Consider the following 4,583-nt stretch of genomic DNA (forward strand, 5'->3'; position numbering starts at 1 on the left):
ACACACACACATACACACACACACACACACACACACACATGCACACACACGCAGGCTTACAATCACATGCATAATATAAATTAGCATCAATATAAACAATAATAACAATCTTAAGCTAGATACACACTTAATGTTATTCTGATGCATGCTCTAAGGTCGTAAGTATACTTATACAAGATGGTTAAAATGGAAGCTTTGAGGGACGATGGTAAAAATGACCTTCTATATCTTTCTTTGTTACAGGTCAGAAGCCTAGGTCTTTTACTCTGACTGGTGTTTTTATTTGAGGGAACAAGGGATGTTGATTGTCTAAAAAGATGGAATTATTCTTTCTAGTGCAAGCTGTTATGTCGGCTGCTCGCACTGTATGCTTCCCTGGAAGCTGAGAATGTTTCGGAGTGTTCTATGGTCTGCTGGGGTAATAATATAGTGTAAAGCGCATAGAGCCTGCTGCTGAGCGGGGATATGCGCTATACAAATGCTATCTATTATTATTATTTATTATTATTATGTACAATTCATCCAAGTAGGGGAATGTAGATTTTGAAATTTTACATGCTTTCCGCGAGAATAATGTGTCAGCATTATGCTTACTACAACATAACTTTTAGAATTACTGTAGTCGTGTGTAGAATAAAGAAGTGGAATACATTACAATTTCAAGTAACTTCTCTTCCAAGTCTAATACTCATTTTTTCAAAAATATGAAGTCAATTCGCTGTATCCATTTGGCTGCCTGCAAACCTGATGGGGAAAGTAAAGATTAGTTGTCGTCACTGAATTATCGGCCGACGGAAGTGAAATTAAAAAACAACAACAAAAACAAAACAAACAGCCCCTTAAAACTGGGATCTGGTTTTGAATTCTGCAAGCGAAAAACATGGCTTTCCCTCATTAAGAAATCAAATATTATTCTCGCCCAAACAACTGACTGGGGGCTCTCGTGGGCCCAAGGTTAAGGTGTTGGCCTCTCATTCAAAGGTCCCAGGTTCGAATCCGGGTAGCGACGGAAAAATTTCTTCTCTAAAGTTGTCTCCTCTGACCTCCTTTCCTTCCCTCTAGCAATGGTCTGTCGTCTGCTTTCGTCTCCTCTTTCTGCCCCCACTCCCTCTCCTCCTTTGCCCCCTCCTCTGGGCTCCTGACTCTTTCTGCAGCCTTTCTACTGCTATCCTTGGCGCCTTCTTCTTACTGCTGTCCTTCAGCCACACCCCTGATCTTCTGGTAGGAAAGATCTGCACATAGCCTTCTCGGACAAGAGCTAAAAATTTCGGACGTCCAGTGTGAAAGTTGCCCACGTTAAAGATCCCTTGGTTGTCTAAAATCGATATAAGCTTCGCCGCCACCATGGCAAAATTCAAAATTTCCTACTAACTGAAAAAGTTTAATGTGTCCCGCGCGCTCATATGACCGTATGCAGTTGCGACCGCCGTAAAACACTTACCAAATAAAGAAGAAAAACAACTGACCTCTGATAACATATTATGGCCGAGGGCAATTTTTAAAAAAATCTGATGCCTCAGGTTAAAGTTCTTTATAGGCAGTCAATAAAGCATTGTCTCGTCGTTCACTTGATCGTACTTTCGTGTTAATTGAGTATATTATGAAGGCTCAATAGCTCAACGAGTATGGTGTTTATTTGTGAACTCGAAAGTCTGAAAGTTCGATCCATGCCAGCGTCAGTTATTTTTTCCTCATACTTTCTTCACCCCCTGATCCCAGGGTAAGTAGGTCCAAGCACCTAGTTTACTTGGATAAAGATGAAAAATTTCGGGGGTCTTGTGTGGAAGTTTCGCAGTTCTAAGATTAAAAACACAAAAACAGAAATGAAAACAGTATAAAAAACAAATTAGAATTAATTAATGGGTAATTAACCTACCCAAAAATTGAAACGGCTCTAACATTTGAAAACGGCACGTTGCTGCCTGTAAGACTGCGGATTATTCTTCATACCAGACAGATAAAACGGCCATGTACCTACTTAAAACTCAACCTCACTGTGAGATGAAGATTGTACAGCCAGTTACCTATAACTGAGCTGTAGTAACAGTATTCAGAGGAAGTGGTAGAAATTGTCAAGTAAAATTGATGATGATGTTCGTCCTTCGCTGGCGAAGATGACCTTCACATCACTGGAGGGGTGGGGTGTGTGCGGAGATGGCTGATCAGGCCGATCTTCGCTCAGAAATGTCTGTTGCAGCGGGGGCAGGGGATTTTTGGGGCTGAACTAGGCTGGAAGGTAGGGCTCTCTCGGTCTTTTCTCAGATGCCGTCTCCATTCTTTCTTTCTGACGCGACTTTCTTCGAATTTGGCCACTCCCGATCTTATTACGGAGCGCCAAACTCTGCGATCGCGAGCAGCTTCTTACCAGGTGGTATGGGGAATGTCACAACTCTTCAGAGATGCTTTTAGAGCATCTTTGAAGCGTTTATTCTGTCCGCTGAGAGAACGTTTGCCTAGGATCAGTTCACCCTTGAGTAGCCTCTTTGGGAGGCGAGAGTCGTCCATGCGGTGAACGTGGCCAGCCCAGGGGAGCTGAGAGCGCAGTAGGATAACACTATGCTCTCCATCTTGGCCCGTTGTAGTACCTCTGTGTTTGGGACTCTGTCTTGCCTCTTTCACATAAGTAAAGTATGTTTACTATTGGACCCCAGGCCGTGGTAGATTGTTTTAGTAAGAGTTTTGTGGCACTTGAAACAGAATTATTTCATTCTAACTGGGCCCCCTTTCGATGAAAGGAAGGATCGGTGTATTAACATCAACTGAAAGTCATTGGTTTACTATATTTACACTCTACTGGAATGGAGCAATAATTCTTGAGAGAAAAGGGACACATGCGTTTCCAAGTTGACAAATAATAATAATATATGTAGGCCTATAGATTGATTCTTATTCCGCGTTCGTGGTTGTACACTCCATAATTTCAAAGGTGTGGAATAAGTGTGCACGGCAAGTGAACGGAAACATCACTTGTTTACAATGGCGTCTTAAAAGACGGACTTCATCAAAACGAAACTAATGAAAAACTGAAAATTAAACTACAGTGACTTAAGGCTCCTCAATGAAACTGTGTACTCTTTAAATGATTCTGAACCCCAATTTATTTTGCCAAATTCAAAAGTTAAGTGGTTGGGAAATTTTAAGCGGCCAAAGTGACGGACTTTCAAAAATATAATAATGTATTGATAAGAGCCGATCGCTAGAGGAGTTTTAAGAGAGTAAGAAAAACGAAAGGAAAAAGGAGGGCAGATAAGGACAACAGAAGTATGGTTGAGAGGAAGGAGCAAATCACCGGCCAACCACCCGTGTGGTAGTTTGAGAAAATTTCAGGAGTCAGAAGTCCAACACGACAATAAGCATTTCGATCTGCCTGTGTTTTTGCTGATAGATTGCATTAAGATGAGAGAAATAGATCGCTTACTAGATTTACTATGATGTCTCTTTCTATTTGTTTATATTCCGTTCTTCCTGAACCCTCTATCTATCTATCTATCTATCTATCTATCTATCTATCTATCTATCTATCTATCTAACCCCCTGTCGACAAACACTTGCGTAATGGCATTAGTAGCCTTGTGGTCAGACTATCGGACTCGTAATCGTGAAATTGCGGGTTCTGGGGCTCGGGGCTCAGCTTGGTCCGATGTTGTGTCCTTGGGAAAGGCACCTCACACACATTTACCTGTTTGGTCAGGTCATATCAGAGAAGTGAACTGAATTCGGAGGTCCCGCCTCTTAAATGGCCTTACAGTGTTGCAAGAGGCATTGGCCATATACTGTTTTGCACATTTTGCATAACTATAATATGTGTCAGGACACGGTGAAAATAGGCGCTCATCAACCTATGAGCAGAGTATTATGGAGTTATTGGTGTCAAATTAAAGACTGTACATTTGTCTTGCTTTCGTTTGAATGAAATTACCTTCTATCTTCAGTAGAAGTCAAGACATTTTGGGTTGCGGGAGGTAGGGATCACCTGGTTTCAGCAGTAAAATTAGCAAGAAAATGGCCGCCAACGTTTAGTGACTTTTAAAGCGTGAGAGTCCTTGAAAAGTTCAATTTACATTTTTTGTGCCTTTACTTAACGGCTTTTCAAATAAAATAAACAAAGCAACGTGTGTTTAAATGGATATGAAAGGTGTTGAGCCAAAATAAAAAAATCGATAAAGATAACCAAACAAAAAAATGGCGTTTATCTCCATTACATTACTTTAAGTAGCGCCTGATTTCACCATGCTGCCTCTGCTATAGCCACAATAACCTCTGAGTTCGTGAATGTCATTAACCCATCTCCATTACCAGGGAGCTTTGCTCATCAGTATCTCATACTCCCCCCCCCCCTCTGAATCAAAAGCAAGTTTGCTTTGGAGGGTTGTTGTTGTTTTCTCACCTACGTATGTGTTTTGCGCCCCCATCGACAGAAGTTAGATCATTATGGAGACGGTTATCTCTGTGAATCTGAAAAAGACTTGTATCAAAACAAGAAATATAATCCCCCTTCAAGATGTGTGTGTGTGTGTGTGTGTGTGTGTGTGTGTATGTGTGCGCGTGCGTGTGTGTGTGTGTGTATGTGTGCGTGTGTGTGT

Source organism: Aplysia californica, unplaced genomic scaffold, assembly GCF_000002075.1.
Source record: "Aplysia californica isolate F4 #8 unplaced genomic scaffold, AplCal3.0 scaffold00042, whole genome shotgun sequence".
NCBI lineage: Eukaryota > Metazoa > Mollusca > Gastropoda > Aplysiida > Aplysiidae > Aplysia > Aplysia californica.